We start from the raw sequence: 21,254 nt of genomic DNA, 5'->3' as shown, positions 1-21,254 counted from the left end.
CGGTACCGTTTCGATGAAATATCACTGTGACGTAACCTACGCACCATGACTACCATACCATAAGGTCTTGTGTACAATTCCCGGTACCAGAAAAGTGATCTTGGTTTATTAACCCAAGTAATTCTGGAATCACTGAAATAAAGGTGTGGTACCTATACTGCTCCTCACTAGATGGACAGATGCCCTAATAAAAGTCGCAGAAGATCGTTAGATGCCTACATCTTCTGCCTTCCCTAATTTCCAAATCGACCGATTGGAAGCGACCTATCGCTTCCAATCGGTCGATTTGGAAATTAGGGAATGTCCATGTTCAACAGTGGACATTCTACGGCTGATGATGGTAATTATACCTCTGCTTACTAAGGGAAAAATACCTGAGGCTACGTAGAAAAAGAAATTAACATCAACATGAATTATTTCAATCAAATATAAACGAAAGGTTAGTTATACAACTCTGTTTGCTCAGCGAGCTGGACTAATTTTTTTCGGTAAATGTTTTTTTACCGTCGTTTGTGTGTAAAAGGAAACTTGTTTTAATCAAGTGCCTCGGATAAGTTTATGGATGTTGTTTTAAGTAGTCAAATACTAGATATGTCATGTACTAATGCCATTATTTCATTGATAAACAGTGTGTTGCGTTTGGGGTTACAACATGCAAAAATTCCTTTCAAATCCTAATCCCCATATCCCTTTTTAAAATTCATTATGTCATCCAATTTACTAGTATTGTTATAATTTAAAGATGATAAAAATCACTTAAAAATTAAAGTCAGTAGGGGTGCGAGCTACGTCATCAAATAGCAGAACCATGCCCCCATCGACATCCTATATACGACAAGAAAATAAAATGTGCCGACCGTCTGAGAATGCCTGTATATTATGCCGCTCAGCACTTTCTTTAGACTTCATTTCGCTTAACAGTGCAGTAAAGTCACTTTGCCGAGCTACGATGAAAAAAAAAGAAAACAATACTGTGATAAATATACATACATACATACATAGTATCACGCCTTTATCCCATAGGGGTAGGCAGAGACTATAGATTGCCACTTTGCACGGTCCTGACATACTTCTCGAGCTTCCTCAACCTTCATTAATCCTTTCATGCATTCCCTCCGGTTCCGGGTACTTTTGACCTGGCCTTTACTGAGAATGTCAGATATCTGACATTCGAAGGTTCGGTGCGGTCGACCCCTACCGGCTCTTCCATCCACATTCGCCCTATAAACCCTCTTTGTCAGTCTCTTATTATCCATCCTCTCCAAATGCCCAAACCACCTTAGCATACCCTTCTCAATTTTTGTAACTACATCCTCTGTCACTCCACACATATCCATGACCGTAGTATTCCGCACTCTATCATTCATAGTCACCCCACACATACTTCTTAACGCTCTCATTTATACATATAATAAATATAAATACCGTTAATTTGAAAAATAAAGACTTATTGCATTTTAACGGATTATCGTAAACTAAGTATAATACAACAATCATCTTACTTGAAATGTAAATATTATACTTTACCATACTCATACGAGTCTATGGGTGAACCCGATTATTTGAAATGATAAAATTTATAACACAAATTGACAACTCAATAGATTTATACGTTACTGTATTACAAACATTCGTATCCGGCTCGAAGGACCATAGCATTTCCAGTCAATCTCAAAATCCACGGTAAGTTAACTCCGCCAAGAACTTTGTTCGGCGATGTTAAAAGGAATTTTAAGAGGGTTGAACCGTCGTTCAGTACTCCCATACAAGTAGGTGTTTAGAGGGTAAACGGAGTAGCTTGTAAAAGATACGAGAATTTGTTTTAGCTGTTTAACGGTGAAATTGAAGTGGCGTATTTTAAAATTCACTCAGATGTAATCGGGAAAATGGAACGCTTCCATTCAGTGTTTTGTGAAATTAAACCGCGTGGTTTTGAATAGTTGTAATACTGCTGGTATTTTAAATGTTTGAGTAGTGTCCGTAGCGATTAATATTTTAAATATGTAATAAAATCATTGACGTATATTCTACACACGACACGACACGACAAGACACATACGCACGAACGTCCATATAAACTATTTGTTCAAAATCTGAACTAAAATGGCAACCAAAACATCACTGTTATAACCTATAAATTCATTTATACAACAAATAATTTAACTTATTTTACTAATATTTTTATTGTCATCCAGGTTTGCACTTAGACTCGCGTTTTTATTTTATGAGCGCCACTCCGTACACATCCAAAAGCATCAATATTGACACCATGCTAAAATCAGTTTGAATGGATTACAGTTCAATTCAGTTGAACACGGTGAATGTTCGGAACGCCAAATCTGGTACGTAGTACATACTATATATCGAAGAGTAAAATAATGTTAAACAGCGATTATTAGAGTTTCAAATGTATTTTTAGTACATGATATAAGCTTCAGATTGTGTTTAGAGTCACGATATATACTACGGACCTTTCAAATACCTACACAAAGAAACAAATGACCGTGATAAAAAAAAATCATTATTGTTTTATTGAATACAACAATTAATACCTTTATTAATACTCCGAATCAACTACGCTTTGCTTTAACTTTCTTTCCAAAGGCAGCACTTACAATTGACTTTACAACTTTTGATGCAACAAGTATTACTAATAGGATAACAACTAGGAGATCAAGGTACAGCTTCTGGTACAAAGGCACGTTCAGAGCTGGTGAGCGAAGGTGCGGCGCGCCCCGAGTCTTGGCTACGTGTTCCACCCAATGCACCAACTCCTGACCTGGTGTCACTGGACGGTCGTGGTAAATCAGCGACAATTCTTTGACTTTCTCTCGGTATCTGAAAGACAATTATCATGTTGTGAAGAGAGGATTTTTGTATTTTACAAATTTAATACAATTTTAGCATACACTCTCCGAGTAAACCAAGGATAGTAAAGAGATCCTATAAGGTGGACGGAAAAATATATCACAAAGAAAAAGAGAAGACAACAGGTACGACATTAGAAATTAAAAATTTGTGAAAGTTAATCTTTTAAATTCATAAATATATCCTTGGTCAAACAAGTATCACATATTGCTGGTATAAAGTTAACTTTGGTGATTTAGATGGGTCTAGGGTGTGATAGGTGTCTTTTATTGGCGGCTATTAAAAAACTAAGAATTAAAATAGATTTAAATAAATTACATTTCGCTGGTTCACGATAACAAGCTTCTGTTATATTTGGTTTACGCATTGAATTGTATATCACATAATTCTGTCTTTCTAATAAAAATCTCCAATAATTGCAAATGATAAACGAATTATAATTATTGTCTTTTCTAATATAATATAACGTATGCAAAATTGACTTACTTAGGATTTCCAAGAATTTCTTGTATAGCACCTCCGAGCTTCGCTGGCGTATCATAACCAATATTAACTTCAATAGCAAACCCTTTAGTGACAGCTCTCTTGGTGTTTATGAACTGATCAGCAAATAATGGGATGCCAATGATGGGAACACCAAAATGTAAAGTCTCTGTTGTAGAAAGAAGTCCTCCGTGGGTAATAAAGAGAACGCAGTTGGGATGTGCTAAAAATGAACACAGAATTTTTATAGATAAAGATGAGAAAGAAAATTTATCGATTAAAAAGATTTTGTCATATTTTGTCAATCAACCAATTGTGCACAAGAATTTGATGTGTTTCCATTGAACATTGCAGTTAGTGCATTCGTCTAACTTTCTATTACCATTAGTCCAGATAAGATTGACTTTTGTTCAATTATAACAGATGACACAGGGTTGGAGACAAATGTAGTCTAGAAAATAGTAGATGAGCAAAAGTTTAATAGAGTGGATACCACGAGATAGCTAAAGGAAAAAAGAAAGAACTAAGATCAGAGGAAGATATGTCTTTAAACAAAAATGTGGAGGATGCAACAAGCACGAGTAAGAGAGGTATGAAAAAAACTAGGAGAGGCCTACGCCGCAGAGGCGATTACTAGAAATTAATAATTAAGGCACAACATTTTCTAGATGTATAAGTTTAAATTTTAAATTTGAGTAGTAGAAATAAAGACAATTTTATATTATAACAGACAGCTATTAAAAAATATTTTGTCAAAAAAATTGTGGCTATCATTACAATTGAAACCAACCAAGAATACTCTGCTGAGGCGCCCACTGTACAATATGAACATTCTTAGGCAAGTTCGGTAAATCTTCTTCCAACTTCCAAATGACTGTTTGTTTCAAACCGCTGAACGTTTTCAGAAACTGCCTTTTCATTTCATTTGGCATTGTCTTTCCCTTCATCATTGATCCCATACTGAAGTAAATAACTCCTTCGCTGGATTTGTCCATTAATTCTTGTAAATTCTGAGAATATATTAATTGTTTACGTCATATAAGTAGATTTTGTTACACTTCTTGTGTGCTGTTAAAAAATCTACCAGGTCAAGGGAATTTTTGATAACTTCGGATGTTATTGTTCGTTATTAATTAAAATTTATTAACTATCGATGTTTCTGGTTATATGTATAAATTTTAAAAAAAACTAACTTATTCATGAAATAAACAAATCTGTATTTAAAAACAACGGTAGAACTAAGTGGGTAAGTTTTCAGTTATGAATTACGAAAACAATATTTTTCTAAACATGCCAGCCACTCTATGCAGTCTTATATTTTTCAATACAAATTACAAACGACATTTTTTGCGCCCGACACGTTTCAACCACAGTAATTGTATCAATGAAGTACTGGGCAGACTCCTAAAACACCTTTTCAACTCCTCATATTTTCTATTTGACTCTATTCTTTATCGTTGCGGGTTAAGGCTAATTAGTGTTCCCTGTGACTCGCTGAGATTCACTGCTCAGTGTCATAAAATGAATTCTACTGCTGATCCTAGCTAACGGGAATTACAGTAGAGGGTATGAAGGTGGAATAATCGCTCAAAACTCCTTAAAATTCAAAATGCAAACTTACTTTAGGCAAAGGTACAACTTTAGGATTGATGTGATATCCTGCGACAGGAATGTAATTTTGCGGCAATTGTAGCGCCAAACCAGATGAAACATGAGAATTTCCTATAACCAAAGAGCCGTTGTACTTCACTTCGTCGAAAGGCGGTAACCGTCTTCCTCTCTTAGCCATAGCTGGGCCGTAACCATTGTTATAAGAACTTAACACTCTGTCCGCCATTGTCCTAAAAATAAAGAAGACGTAATATTGCATGTGGTAGCTGGTGCTAGAATATTTTTTGTATCCTTCTGGATAGCAATCACTGTACACAAGATATTAAAATCCGCAATAGTGGTCCACGAAAGTGTGTGGCGTTCGAGGATTAGCGCATGTGTCCGGTTCAAACAGGCCAGCATAATTATATCAACTGGCGAGGGATAATCATCTCTTGTCAGTCCACATACCATCAGGGCCAGTAGGGTCGATTTGCCATGCTCGTATATAAGAGAAACATATCATACAAAGAATTTCTCTTCAAAAACCTCATGCTCTAGAAAGCATAGAAACCAATAAAGACGGCCTTTAAATACAATTCTCGTAAACCATAGCTTCTTATGAATAACTAGCTTTTGCTCGCGGCTCCGCCCGCGTTATAAAGTTTTTCAGGCTAAAGTTTTCCGTTATAAAAATAGTAGTTTTCCGGGAGCCTATGTTCTTCCCAGGGTCTCAAACTGTCTCCATACCAAATTTCATCTTAATACGTTAGGTAGTTTTTTGAGTTTAACACATTAAGGCAGACAGATGCAGCGGGGACTTTGTTATATTATTTAGAACTTTTTAAGTGAAACAATCCCATCATACATCATTGTTGCATAACTTTAACCGTTTACGCAGCGCAGGCAACGGAAGCTCTCAAAACTTATAATTTTCCCCGATTTTGCAACATGTTTCATTACTGCTCCGCTCCTATTGGTCATAGCATGATGATATATAGCCTATAGCACTCCACGAATAAAGGGCTATCCAACGCAAAAAGATTTTTTCAGTTTGGACCGGTAGTTCCTGAGATTAGCCATTACTGCCCCGCTCCTATTGGGTATAGCGTGATGATATATAGCCTATAGCACTCCACGAACAAAGGGCTATCCAACGCAAAAGAATTTTTAGTTTGGACCGGTAGTTCCTGAGATTAGCCATTACTGCCCCGCTCCTATTGGGTATAGCGTGATGATATATAGCCTATAGCACTCCACGAACAAAGGGCTATCCAACGCAAAAGAATTTGTCAGATTGGACCGGTAGTTCCTGAGATTAGCCATTACTGCCCCGCTCCTATTGGGTATAGCGTGATGATATATAGCCTATAGCACTCCACGAACAAAGGGCTATCCAACGCAAAAAGAATTTTTCAGTTTGGACCGGTAATTCCTGAGATTAGCGCGTTCAAACAAACAAACAAACAAACAAACAAACAAACAAACAAACTCTTCAGCTTTATATAATAGTATAGATTACAAATTCGAAAGAACCTTTAGTAAATTATGGGATTAATTTTGATATAAGACTGACACGAGACTACGTTGTTAAAAAGCTTAATATATTTACAAAACCTATTAAATCTATTAGCAGTTACAGACATTCATTAAACTGTCTAAACTGTCTAAATAAAAAATTCATATCGTATAATTATTTCTTAGACTTGTATGAGTAGTGAGAGTGTAGTGTTTGCTCATTATTAGAACTATTAAAGCATATTATTCACTTTAGTTTTTAAAGTCGGTTTTCATTTGTTTTACAAAACTCACCATCTGGAATAAGAGACCTTCAGTATATTCCACAGTCCTTCCACTCTCTGCCGAAATGTCAGCGGTGGATTTAAGGGTGACATGTGGTCTGGCGTGTAAGCTGGATTCGGCATATCATCAATTAGCCTCAAGATCATTGGATGAGGCTCCATAGATGATGACCAAATGAACGGACAGTTGAATACAGTTGAGAACCTGAAATGGATTTTAAACTTTTCAAATAGAGATCAGATTAGTTTGTGCGATTTTATCTAACACTCGGTGGTTACAGCATCTACTTTATCAACCGCTCTCTGACACATACGTTCCAGATCATACTTCATAGGTAAATCCTCCAAAATATCGGATATAAATTCATTTTCCAGAGAAATCAAGTGCATAATTCAATATTACTTAGATACAAATTGATATTACAGAGAAATCAAGTGTATATCAAAAACTTACACCAGAGGTCGTAGCCCAAAGCCTTTTTAAAATTTACGCTAACAGAAAACAAAAAAATCGTATGATAATAACATATCCTATTGTCTGGGCTACGATCCTTGTTTTGGTTATACGTAGGTATCAAACCCTACGATTTATAGCAAATGTTATCTTGTAATAATAATTTTGGATTGTAGCGGTTTTTGCGTTTTTATTTTTTGTTAATTCTTTTTTATTTGAAACGGATAAAAAAAAGTATTTATCATTTTACAGTAGTTACTGTAGTCAATCATAAACAATTATCATCAATTTGTTCTAATAAATTAAAGTAGGTAGGTAATCCTTTTTTTTTACGTAGGTAAATCGTCAGTTGACTATCTCCCGCCTTGGGATGGGCGGGAGGGCGTGTCAGACTTTTTACCGACTAAGAACCTACGGTGTTCCCATCCTTTGCCTATGTGCCTAGGTCCAAGATCCGGTGGCATTGAGACCTAGGCAGGCACCGGCCCTAAAGGGCCCCGCAAATTATACTGACACTGCTCTTCGAGGCGCGCGTGGAACACTACGCGCCGTACACACGGGCCGTTGGGGTGTTTCGGGCGACGAGCTACCCAATGCTCGTCATCCGACGGTCCGCGCCTACGGAGGCCGACGATCCTCAGCAGACGTTCGCCGCCAGCGTCTTGTGCGTCTGCCGTGGCGGATGGGACGTTGGGCGCTTTGGCGCCGTATCCGCTCCGCCACCTCCTTTGCGAGCATCACGTCCTCGCAGAAGGAGGTGACTGCGTCCCACTCTCTCTCGCCCCGGAGCATGGCTTCTACCAGGCCCCGACGCGAGAGGTCTCCGCCACCGATGGCCGTTGTGAGAACACGGCGGTGCTCAGCCCAAGCTGGGCACACCTCCACCGTATGCTCCACCGTGTCCTCCGGCCGATCCGCACAGTAAAACACGCGGGCGTATCCTCCACCCGGATCCGATACAGGTACCTGCCGAAGCAGCCGTGACCGGTCAGCACCTGCGTCGTCCGGAATGAGAGGACGCCGTGACGTCTCGTCAGCCACACCTCGAAGAGGGACTTACCGCCGCTATCGTGGCGTGCCCAGCCAAGGGTTGCGACAGTCGTTGTCGCCATTCCGCCATGAGGTTCTGCCGGAGCTCCGTCCGCCGCGCGGCAATTTGTCGCGGTAGCGGAGCTACGCCCCGGCTCTGCGCCTCCCCGCGCCACACATACAGTGACGCAAGGACCTTCGCCTCGAGACCCCATGGCGGTAGTCCGGCAAGGAGGCCCGCCGCCTCGCAGGAGATCGTGCGGTATCCCCGTATCAGCCGTATGGCCATCGCTCTTTGTGGCGCGTTCAGAAAGCGGCCTTGCCGCCGCGCCACAGCTGCGGACCATACGGGGGCACCGTACAGGGCCATGGACCGCACGACTCCTGCGTAGAGCCGCCGGCAGGGAGCATTTGGCCCCCCAGGTTTGGCAAAAGACGCCGCATTATGCAGGTGAATTTTACCAACCTGGGAGCCAAAAGGCGGATGTGCTCCTTGAAGTTCCACCGGCTGTCGAGGACGAGTCCCAGGTACTTCATCGTCGACCCGACGCCGATGTGAACCCCTCCTGCCGTGATCTGGAGACCCGGAGGTGGCGCGTTCCCCCGGCCATGAAAGCACATGGCCTCGGATTTGTGCAGCGCCACCTCGAGTCCCAGTTGCCGGATTCTCTCAACGACTGTCGCAACCCCAATTGTAGCCGCGTCGACCGCCGCCTGATGCGACCCCCCGTGAGCCAAAACTAGCGTGTCGTCAGCGTAGCATACCACGCTGACGCCGCTCGGGAGGTCGGTGCGCAGCACCCAGTCGTATCCGATGTTCCACAAGAGCGGCCCCAGAACCGAACCCTGGGGAACACCGCACGACATCTCGCCTGATCCATTCCCTTGGCGACCGGGGTAAATGACGGCCCTATCCGTCAAGTAGGCCCCGACAACGCGACGGAGGTAAGCCGGCACCCGGTGATACCGGAGTGCCTCCCTGATACAACTCCAGGGCAGGGTATTAAAGGCATTGGCGATGTCAAGCGACACCGCCAAGACGACCCCTACCCCGGGAAACAGCATCCCCGTCGCGAGAGACCTCACGCGCATGATGGCATCCACAGTAGAGCGCCCTCTGCGGAAGCCAAATTGGCTGTCCGCAAGATCCGGCCCAACCCTCGTCAGGTGCTCGACGAGGCGGTCTGAAATAACTCTTTCGAAGAGCTTGCCCACCTCGTCGAGCAGGACGATGGGCCGGTATGCGGACGGACTGTCCGCGGGGCGCCCATGCTTCGCGATGAGGACCAGTTTCCCCGTCTTCCAACGAAGTGGAAACTGGCCCCTCTCCAAACATGCCGTGAGGAACCTCTGAAGTCGAGGCCCGAGAGCCCCAAGGCCAGGACCCAGGCTTTTCCAGGCAAGCCGTCGGGCCCTGGGGCGGTGTTCTTGGCCTTCATCTTGGCCACCGCCACCCTCAAGTCTACCCCGGTCACCGCGGGAACAGTGACGTCGTCGTCGTGGTCCATGCCGGGCGCCGCCGAAGGCGGAGCCATGGGCGGAGGAGCGTGCTCCCCTAGTGCAGGGAACAGAGCGCCAACGACGCCCTCGACCAGTTCCTGCCGGAGACTCTGCGTCAGTGGGGGCGCCCAGATGCGGAGCTTGCTCCGCACCATTTTGTAAGGACGTCCCCACGGGTCTGCGTCAAGAGACTCCAGCAACTCCTGGTGGGCGCGATTCTTAGACTCTAGAATCGCGCCCGAGAGAGCGTCTTTGCGTCTCTGTACCCCTGGTATAGCTCCGCCTCTCGAGCCACCGCATCCACAGGCCGGATGCGGATTTGGCGGTACCTGGTGTACCGGCGTCGCGCGGCATAGCACGCCGCCTGGAGCGATGCCAGCTCCCGCGACCACCAGTACACCTTGCGCCGCGCTTGGCTTCGGCGGACTCGGGGCATTGCCGAGTCGCAGACAGAGGACATAGCCTCCCGGAACCAGTCGGCCTCGTTATTCACATCGTCCGGCCTGACCGGTGCTTGCACCCAGGACTGGACGATGGAGGCTTCCAGGAGGAGCTCCCTGTCCAGCTGTCTCAACGCCCAACGTGGACCACTTGGGGCCCGTCGGACTGGCGCGCTCGAGGGATCGGTGGAGACGTCGAACCGGATATACCGGTGGTCCGACAGCGTCTCCACCGCCTCCATTACTCGCCAGTCGACAACACGCTGCGACAATGCGGGGCTGGCAAACGAAATGTCCACCACGGACTCACCTCGCATCCGCACACACGTGGCGACGGAACCCCTGTTGAGGACGTCCAGGCCAACCTCCAAGGCCCAGTCCTCAACCATTCGCCCCCGTACATCCGTGTACCGGGAACCCCAAGCCTGGCTCTTGGCGTTGAAGTCCCCCAGCACGACGACGGGAAGCGAACCGTACTCGACGACGACGTCACTCAACTCCCTGAGGGAGTTGTGGAATTCGGCGAGAGTTCGGCTCGGAGAGAAGTAGCACCCCACTACGACTATCCCTCCGAACCGAGCTGCGACACAACCCTGGCCCCTCTTCGCCCTCTCGTGGGTCAGGGTACCGGCGGCGGCCGACGCGATGATGGCCACCGAGCCGCTCAGGTCCTCCACCCAGTCATTCCTGGGCGGGACAAAGTACGGCTCGGAGACCACGGCGATATTAATCGACCACCGCGCCATGCTCTGGAGCAAGAGATCCTGAGCTCTGGCGCAGTGGTTGATGTTCGCCTGGAGAAAGCGCAATGGGGCCATTAATGGCATTCCATTGCGCTCTCTCCAGAAGTAGCAGCGGCAGCGCTAGCGGGAGCCGCGGCGGAAGCGGCAGTGGAGGCCGTGGGCCGGCGTTTGCCCCGGTATTGGCGGGAGCGGCGCAGGCTCTACTCCCCGCCCGGTCTTCGGCTGGCTTGCCAACCGCCGCACAGGCTAAGCAGTGCGGCTTGTCGGCGATGCACGAGCCGATTTTATGACCGGGCTGACCGCAGCGGAAGCACAGCGCGCTGCGGTCGACCTCCGAGGTGCACCTTACCCCGACGTGATGTCCGGTCTGACATCGGTAACACCTCAGAGGCTGGGGCTCGAGCAGCTTAACCTGCGCCGACACCCAGCCCACCAAAAGCTCTCCGGCCCTCAGCCACCACTTTGGCCGCCGTCACGGGCAGCTGACCGTGATGGCCAGCATACCCGCATAGTCGGGACGTAGGGCTCCCGGCTTCAGCTCTTCAGCTGAGCATCCCGTAGTCCCGACAATGGCGGCCACCACTTCCTCCACCGTGACGGAGTCATCCAGACCCGATATGCGCAAGCTTACGCTCTTTACGGGTCTGGACACTCTAGCCTCGGCCGCATCAAACGCCGCCCGTAGCTTTGCAGCTAGGGCGTCCGCGGCCGGGCCACTGCTGGCTCCCGGGAGCTCGAGTTTCCGGACTCCGGTTGCGGTTACTCTTAACCGCAACCCCCCAGCAATCCCAAGCTCCGCGGGGTTGATTAACCCCTTTGCCTTGGAAAGGAGGTCCGCGTACGTCACGCCCTTCTTTACCGCTTCCGGCTGTAGTGTGACAACTACAGCTGCGGACTTCGGGGCGCAAAGCATATTGGCGACGCTCCTCTCCTTGGCGCGCTGCCGCTGCGCCTTCCGCCGCTCCGTGCGTCGGGTCGAGGCGGAGGCGGCGGAGGCGGCGGAGGCGACGACGGCTTCGTTGGCCTCGTAGATGGCCCTGAGCTTTGGCTCGTCGGGCCGGACGTCCCCGGCGTGGGTTGCGGAGCCGCGGCGGCCGCGTAGGACGCAGCCTTCTTGGAGCCCGCCAGAGGTGGCCGGAGGACAATGCCCTCCAGAACCGCAAACCGGGCAGAGAGGGCACCGATCTCCTGGCGGATGCCCTCTCGTATCAGGCTCAGGAGTTGTTGCCTGTCCGCCGGCTGCACCGCACTCACCTCTGGAGGCGTCTCTACAGGACGAGAGGACTGAACGAGGGCAGAGGCCCGGCTGGACTTCAGTTCCGCGTTCTCCCTAGAGAGACGCTCAACCTCCGTCGATAGCCGGGCGATATCGGCCCTCATCCCCTCGTTACCCGACTCGGGATCCGACTCCAAGAAGGTGGCCGCTGCTGCCGCCATAATGGAGGCCGCGGCCTCTTGCGCAGCCTTCTCTTTCGAGGACCGCAATTTCTTTTGGCGGACACTCGCAATCGCCGCCATCACGACCTCCTCAAATTTGGCCCTTTTTTCTCGGCTTCTTTTGAGGTCGTGCGGCGATCGGGTGCCGCCCCTCCTCGGCGAGCCTCCCGCTGTCCCTCGCTTCTTTGAGGGCCCGACCCTTCACCTTCGCTCCGTGAGACACGGAGTGGGATCCGCCCCGTTTCCGGGGAGCGACGCACGAAGCCTTTGCCCCGCCGCCCTCGGAGGACGAATCCCCGATCCTGCACCTGATCCGCTTCCGGAATGACTCCGCCGCTGCCGTCTTGACCTCCATAGATCTGGGGCCCGCGACTGAGCTCCATCCGCTAACCATGCTGGATGCTGAGTCAGAGTCTGACCCAGCACCCCGCGTTCGCTCTTCGGCCGCGACTTCATCACGCGGACGTTCCCCACCTTGGGAGTTCGCCCGCGCGAGTCCTCGGCGGACTGTTTGTCCCCTACGGGACGTGGGCCTCCTCGGCACCTATTGCTCCCGGCTCCTTCTTTCTCCTCCCCTGTGCGTCTTAGGTTTTAATTGTGAATCCATTTTGTTCCCACGAGTAAAAACTTTGTGTACTGGCTCAAAATACTGTGGTTCGCACTAGCGACTAAATCAAGCTACCCATTAGCTGTTACAACCCCCCCTCACGGTGCGCCGCCGCTTGGGGATTTGGGGTAATTTTTATAGAGGATTTCTTCCTCGCGGTCCAGGCAGTTAAGCCAGTGAACCCTCGGTCCCCGTAGATCAAGTGTGTCTGACGCTTACGCCAGAGACACTTGATCATGTTTGGGGTTACGAGATTTGGCGGCGGCGAAAGAGGGACCACTCCCCCTTTCGCCAGCCCGGTGACAGGGTTAGTGAACACCGAGCCCGCTACTACTCCCAGGTAGGTAATCCTTACATAATATTATAAAACAAAGTCCCCTACCATATTTGAACGCGATACACTCAAAAACTACCAACCGGATTTCAATGAAATTTGGTATGGAGATATTGTGATACCCTGGGAAGATAATGGGATACTTTTTATTGCTGAAAAACTCTTTCATCCCAGCGAATCTGTGAGCAAAAGCTAGTTAAATATAAAAATATATAATATACAAGTCTTACCCACTATATACGTCAGAGTACAGCCATTCGACTATAGCCACATCGAACCGTTCGTTGCTGTCTGACATAAATTTTGAATATTCGGATGCATCACCGCATCATTAGCTATATCATGCATTAAACTGTACATCATTCCCATGTCACTGAAGTCTACTTCACCATCTATAATTTTTTTTATATCTAGTGTTGATTCTGAAATTAATTTCGATTTTAGTTATTAATTTCGTAATGTTAAATCAATTTGGTACAAATCGATTAAGAGTACCTAGTATTTGCACCCTTGTCCACGTATTTTTCGGCACGAACCATAAAGTACCAAAATAAAACAATATAAATAAAAAACAGTAATGATTTGGTAATTAAAAAAATCTTATATAAACCTATTGTAAATATGAAATATTGTAACGATATTTTTATTAATTAAGCTTATAATAACGCCTACTGTATTTTATAGCGTTATTTTATATTGTCAATGCTGTATACACTTGTAATAGGTTTGCATATTAGTACTATTGCATAATTATCTTTTTTTATTTATTCATTTTTACTTATTAAAAGGAACAACGTACAAAACACACATCGATACCTAATTAATACAAGATTTCAAACAAAAAGCTAAATGTTGTTTCAATTACGAATCGTTCGTCACAGCATGCACATAATACAAAATTAATAAAGGGATAAAATAGGGTAAAATATTTAGTTCTTGAGATGCTGGTCTACAATAAAAAGAAAGATATTTGGGAATTTATTAGAAGCTAAGCATGGACTGTTGGGTGTATTTTGAAGAAATTCATCTTAAATAATGTATGTTATGCTATGCTTGTATGTTAATTTGATTAACAGACAAGCGATATGTACAGCGGGGCTTTTTTTGGGAAAGCCTTTTACACGGACCGTGTAAATCTAATAAAAAAGTGTTTCGCAAACTAAATGAGCAAAAAGATTTTTACGAAATATTGTCCTCTTTGTTTTTGTTTGTCTTAATATGTCATTCTATGCAGTTTGTACTAATATTATAAAAAGGAAATTTTTGTGAGCTTTTTGTTGGTTTGTATGGGCTCATATTTGGAACTACATAACCAATGTCATATCAGTAAGCAATAAAAAAACCTATTTTAAACGAAATTATTAGTCCATACTATATATCAGTGGTGAAAGGTGAAATTTTACAAAAGGTAGCCCGAGGCAAAAAAAAATTAAAATCATCGCGGCCAATTTAATAGTAAAAAAAAATAAGACAAACGTAAATAAACCTAAAAAGGGAAACCGGTAGGAATCAAGTTGTGTGGACGCTTCGCCACTACTATATACTAGTTTTTATCCCGTAAAAACTTGATCACGCGAACGGAACTTTGAGCAAAGATAAAAAAAAATATATATATTTTTATAAAAAAAAACAAATAAACATATAAAATTGTTAAACAATAAAACTGATCAGACAAGATGTTTATAATTTTTTTTCTTAAAAGTCTTTTCGTCACATACATCCGTTTCGAGAAATATACATAAAATATTTTTAGCTTACCAAAAGGAAACAATTCTATGTTAGACGAAACGTCAATTTGCCGAAGTTTCGGATGTGATGGTTTTATCAAAAACGGCGTTATATACGTCACCTGAAACAAGTCAAAAACAAAAATAAGATTAACTTAAATTTTATTTTATTCTATTTCACACAAAACATATTATTATTGAGTAAATATAATACAAGTTGTATATAAGATCTTTTAACATAATTATTTTTTTATTTTATTTATTTGGGTTAAAAAATAATTGTACAATAAATTGCATAAAAGTGAAATAACATATATATTGAAGATAATCGTACAACTAACTACATTATCCACAGTTTATAAATTATAACCCAAAACTTGCGTTTCAGAATAAATATTAAGATAGTATTGACAATACATTATATGGAAGCGGCGATAGCCTAGTTGGGTGTGGAACGGACTGCCAAGACGAATGTCCGCAGGTTCAAATCCCAAGGGCACACACCTATGACTTTTCTAAAAAATCATGTGTGTATTCTTTGTGAATTTATCGTTCGCTTTAACGGTGAAGGAAAACATCGTGAGGAAACCTGCACATCTGAGAAGTTCTCTATAAGAATTTTGAAGGTGTGTGAAGTCTACCAATCCGCACTAGGCCAGCGTGGTGGACTAAGGCCTAATCCCTCTCAGTAGTAGAGGAGGCCCGTGCTCAGCAGTGGGCAAGTATATAATACAGGGCAGACATAACACCAACGCTACTATTTTGTCTAAAGAGTAGAATCGATTCCGTATAACTCTAATGAGCTTTTAGAAACATAAATAAATTTGATCAATTTTTTTTTAAATAACTAACAACCACTTTGTCAATTTCTTATTTTTTTTATACGTACATGACAAAGTGATCCCAATGCACCTGATGGTAAATTGAAACTGGAATGGGCTCCAATAGAATGTTGACTGATAGATGAAGTTGAGAAAGACGATTACCCCTCGGAAGTCGATACAATTATGTCGGCCTGTTGGAACCGGATATACACAGGCTGATCCTGGAACATGACACCCTTACTCTTCGAGGTGTTGGGTTCGAATACCGGGTTGAGCACTGATATTGGTTTTTCTACTCAGTACCTTTATCTATTTCTTCACATAATCTATATCACATCATGGGACGGAACACATACGACAAGATACTCTAGTTTCCCCACTGCCTACCCTATCGGTGATAAAGTCATGACAAGTTCCCTGTTTTGAATCCACAGAGGTTATATATAGAACCGGTCACAAAACTTAAAAAAACACAACACTGCACTAACATTAAATATTAAAATCCGACTTACATCATGTCCAGCTTCCAGAAGTAGCTTCACATATCCCTCTCCAAGGATGGAGTGGCTTTTCCCAGGGTAAGGGAACGCAACAAGCACATTATAAGCCGATACATTTACAATGAACACTGATAACAATATAATTTTGTACATATCGGACGCGACCGTCTGTCGTCAACTGACTATTTAATATGGTTATCTATTATTGTATTGTATTGTATCATCTGAGTGTATTGTTTTTAGAGATCCGTGTATTGATGCTATAAGATAAGAGAATAATGTTGTGTAAGCCGTTTGTCTGTGTGACGTTTACGGAGCTGTTTACTGGTGGTATCTCATATGTGAGAGTCCGCCTGGTTACCTAACCAGGCGGTACCTACCACCGCATTTTCTATTTGTGCCACCAAGCAGCAGTGTGTAGACACTGTTGTGTTCCGATTTGGAGGACATTGTAGCCAGTGTACTAGACATAATTAGACTTAACATCTCATGTCATGTCATATAAGTAAAAGACAAAATATAAAAATAAAAAGTAAAAAATTAAAAAACAAATACAAAGATTCCTTGTCATGGATAGGGGGACGTGAAAAAAAACATCTCATGTCTCAGAATGGCGATCGCAGTAGAATACTTTGTAATTCAAAGTGTTGGATGGTGTTTCTACTGTTTATGGACGGTCGTATCACTTATCATCAGGCGAACGGCAAGCGCGTCTCGTCTTTCAAATCAATAAAAAAAAAATTACATGGGCGGAACCGCAGACGAAAGTTAGTATGTGTTAATCCGTCACTGTGTCTGTCTGTACACAATAAACTCAAAAACTACCGAACGGATTTCGATTAAATTTGTTATGGAGATCATTTTAGATACTGGGAAGCACATTGGCTACGTTTTGTCCAAGGAACAATATATATCAGGACTTTTATCTTGAAAAACTCTTCGACGCGGGCGAAATCGCGAGCAAAACTAAATATAATAATAAAAAGAGAAGAAGATGGTGCCCAAGCAAAATCAAAGAATTGTCGCCCTTTTTAGAAAACCTTACCACACACACGGCACTTTTGAATAATTATATAGCGCCATATGAAAAATAAAGATATCATAAAAATAGTTCAAGGGTGGACAAATCACACGATTCCCTTGAAAAATATACAAAATGACGTCATGAACCGAAAATAATGCATAAATTAATATTATAAACTACTGAAGTATCATGTTTGTCATTTAGTACGCGTTATCGTATTGTAGGCAGTGACGTCATTTTTATACACATATTAATATTATGAATTGCTGAAGTATTATATGTACCATTTAATATGGTTATTTTTATTGTATTGCATGCACTGACGTCATTGTTATAAATATAAATAGTGTATATAAGTGTTATTAGTTTTCCAGTGTCCATTAATTTAAAATATTTTTATAAGTTATTTTTAATGAAAATAATAAAATATGTCTTATCGTGTTGTGTTACGGAACCCAGTGTGAACAGGGGCCTTATTCTCTATCCCGCACGTTATTTTGACAGTGTGTAACAAGCACTTAACACAACCCATCATGTTTAGTGCTATAGAAATTTGGCTTACAGAATACCATTCCACACACATTTCTCGAAGATAACATGACACGGCCGCGTTACGCGTTTACACTATCACACAGAATAAGGGCCCAGCTTCGACTTGAACTTGATCAGTTTATTTTATAAGATAAATGATCACGTTTGTGTTGTCTGCAAATACACAGACTTATTTGAGTAAAGCTGTTTTCTTGCCGTTGTGTAATAACCCAAATGTCACACACGGCCAATGTCACCCTCACGCTTGTTATCTCCGAAGGGGTAGGCAGAGGCGCAACTGGAACACCCTGTTTGTGTGTATATCCATGATGTAATGGGATCCGAGACTATACACATACACTATAAATTCCTGACTTCAGGCTGATACTGAGAAAAAAAACCAATACCACTTTGCCCGTCCAGGAGAACGAACCTGAGACCTCAGTACTGCATTTGTACTATAATACAACTACGCCACCCAGGCAGGCAACTTTGCAGGCAATCTAAATGTCATAATTATATTAACAACATCACACAATTGATGCGTACAAAGTTGTAATAGCAGTTTGAAACATATTGCAATAAAAAAAGTCCCAATACAACTAGTTCATAACACAAACATTAATTATTAATTCTAGACCTACGATATATTAACTTATTTTCAATTTATTTTTATATTATATTGTTTTATTTCATCAGTCCGTTCAATATTTTCTTGGAAGCTAATAGAAGAATATTTGTATCCGCCCGTATAGGGACCACCATACATAAGATGGTAATATATGGTAAAACCCGCCATAGTGGCCCACGTATTTCGTTCCGGGATAGACCTGATATCCAGTTTCAAACAAGCCGGCATAATTGTATCGACTGGCGACGGGTAATCATCTCCTAAAACTTGATATCTGAACTCCGCTTATCATCAGCAACAGGGGGCTCATTTATCCATGGCCAAAAAAATATCATCGCGACAATATTTTTTGATTCGATTATACAATGTTATCTTCAAGTCGTAATGGCAGTTAATTTCCACACTTAATACCGAATGAAAATCTCAAAGTCTTCATGACAACTGATTGCGATAATAATTTTACTCAATGCGATTCAATTTCGTCAAACAAGGATCTCAGTTGCTAGGATGTTATATTATCTAGTTACACATGTTTTTTTTTATGCAACTGAAAACAGCAAGTTACTTAGTAAGCGAAATGACTACCACGAACAATAAACGGTGATAACACGACTTGAACCTTTTTTAACACGGAGAAATCCGTTTACGGTGGTTTACGGTTTATTGGTGTTAAGGGTTAATATGGACGGAATCTTTTTTTTTTTTAATTTTATTTATTTATTTATTTCCACATACAACTATTTTACAGATAATACCCAATACAATAGTGTAGTACAATAGTTATTATAATATTTTATTATTACTTACTATTACATAAGCGGCCGATGTGAATTCCGTCAAAGAGCATGAAAATATATCAATCTGGTTGGACAAAGCATTGAGCACACGCAGTGTATAAACATGTATAACATTTTACGGGTTCAAATAAATTATTTCATTACGAATTTCTGCCGGACACACCGGTATAACTCCTACTGACTAAAACTCCGCCATTCAACTCTCCCTAATATCGAAGGTTGCGGTGCGCAAGCGCATGCAACCGAAACCTTCGCAAACACAATTTGAATATAATAACAGTCTACTCCAGTTTCATTGTGGTTAATTATTAACAGCAGTTTTTAACACACGATCTAAATCTAAATCTGATTCCGTGAATAAACTAATCAAGATAAGTTTTTCTTTATACGAGGCCACCACTGCTCCTGATGGTAAGTGGAGTGGGGTTCAATAGAATGTTGACTGACGAGAGATGGTTACCCCTTGACAGTGTGACGATCGCGCGTAACAGGGTACCGGACTCATTTTTGTTCTTAACAATTATCAAATATTTACATAATATAAATTATAACACCAAAGAAATTATTAAAATCCAGTGAAAAATTAACAAGTTATAAGCATTTGAATTTCGGTGGAAGGGGTAATTAACAAGAAACAGAAAAGAGACAAAATATCCACATGTGACGTCATCGGGAATTACGACCCGTGCGAAAGAAAGAGATGAAGCGATATCCCCACATCGCGCCCACTCCTGCACATTACAATATTTTAAATATGAATTACTCGTTCATTTTTTTAACCAATTTTTATGCTGTTTTCGCAGAAGTGCTTCTTTTCGTATTTAAAGCCATTACACATAGAATAATGTACAAAATCAAGCATAGGCCGGTCCCCTACTATATTAATACGGTGGCGGGTAGTAGTAAGTAAATTTGCAAAAAATCAGTCTGTCGTTGACCAACGCCTATTGATGCTTCAGACAGTCGATACAATTATGCCGGCCTGTTGAAACCGGATACATACAGGCTGATCCCGGAGCCTTGATTTTAATATCTTGTGTACGGTGGTTGTTATCTGGGTGCGTATAAAATATATCCAACCACCAGCAAAATTAAGCATGTCAAAGAAGCTTTGTTCTCAATCGTTCTTTTTCTACAACTTTTTTTTCATATTTTGGTACATCAATGTGACTGCACTGCACCTGGTGGTTAGCACGATGCCGTCCAGATAGAATATCGAATACAAACAGCTGGCTATCTCTTGTCATTCCACACAATCATGTCGGTCTATTAAGATGCTTCTTCATGCTGCGGCGGAAACACCTGTTATAGTTTATCACTTGTCAGTCGATATTTATTTTAGGCTTTACTTCACTTAACATCAGAGGCTGTAGCTACTATACCGTTCTACAAACATTAATGCTGATAAAAAACAGAAAATTAAAATGTGAATGACATACGCAGCAATGAGTCTATCGCTACCATATATAATTTTCATACATAACGTTAGCGTTAACGATTGCAGGTAGGCATCTTAGCTACAGCCCCAGGTATAGAAACCACATTGCTATGCTATCGATAAATTTGTTTCTTAAAAGTGCTGTTAATATATGATATGATAACAAATACAAACTCACTCTCTTATCCTCGAAGTATTAAAATTTATAAATAACAAAAACATTAAATTAGATTTAAACATCATATTTCATCAAAGCGGCAACTGATACGTGAACGGTGAGTTGAACGTTTTATTAATGTGCGATAAGATATAAATGTAACCGGTAGACCTGAAGATAATAAAAACTGCTATAACTCAAAGGCGAATATAATATCAGCCCTGCATAATGATTTCTTATGTTTACGCGAATGTTGACTTCGAAATAAAACTAGTTTTTGGATTTTATTACTTATGTTTAAATTTTCTTCTGACGTTTCGAACTCTGCAGCTCTTCAT

The 21,254-nt window shown here is 42.7% G+C and overlaps 1 pseudogene; it reads right to left on the bottom strand.

Annotated features, from left to right (window-relative positions):
• Positions 1–2,501: 2,501 nt before the first annotated feature.
• Positions 2,502–16,508, bottom strand: LOC119193757 (annotated as a pseudogene).
• Between the last annotated feature and the right edge of the window lie 4,746 nt (positions 16,509–21,254).

The sequence above is a fragment of the Manduca sexta genome, chromosome 6 (assembly GCF_014839805.1).
Source record: "Manduca sexta isolate Smith_Timp_Sample1 chromosome 6, JHU_Msex_v1.0, whole genome shotgun sequence".
Lineage (NCBI taxonomy): Eukaryota > Metazoa > Arthropoda > Insecta > Lepidoptera > Sphingidae > Manduca > Manduca sexta.
This window is presented reverse-complemented; position numbering and strand designations above follow the sequence as displayed.